We start from the raw sequence: 238 nt of genomic DNA, 5'->3' as shown, positions 1-238 counted from the left end.
TAAGGAACATTATGACTTCCCCCCACCCTTTCCCCTACCCCCACCCTCACCCAAACCCCCCACCCCCACAAAATAATGACCCCCAGACGGCAGAAAATTATCCGGTAATCTCATCCGCAGAAATTGCAGTCTCCGTGATGGTTAAATAACACGGCCACAATGGCGAAGGAAACATCAGTTATTTGCATTGTAAAGGTCCACTTCCGAAACGGCGAGCGGCCAATTTGAGGCGGATGTC

General features: G+C 50.8%; 1 protein-coding gene across 1 annotated transcript in view; it reads right to left on the bottom strand.

Annotated features, from left to right (window-relative positions):
* Positions 1–238, bottom strand: part of LOC119586485 (transducin-like enhancer protein 4) — a gene marked incomplete in the record, with an annotated part of 158,632 nt that overhangs the window by 111,502 nt on the left and 46,892 nt on the right.

The sequence above is a fragment of the Penaeus monodon genome, chromosome 21, assembly GCF_015228065.2.
Source record: "Penaeus monodon isolate SGIC_2016 chromosome 21, NSTDA_Pmon_1, whole genome shotgun sequence".
NCBI lineage: Eukaryota > Metazoa > Arthropoda > Malacostraca > Decapoda > Penaeidae > Penaeus > Penaeus monodon.
Note: the sequence above shows the minus strand (reverse complement) of the source record. Positions and strands in the feature narration are given on the sequence as shown.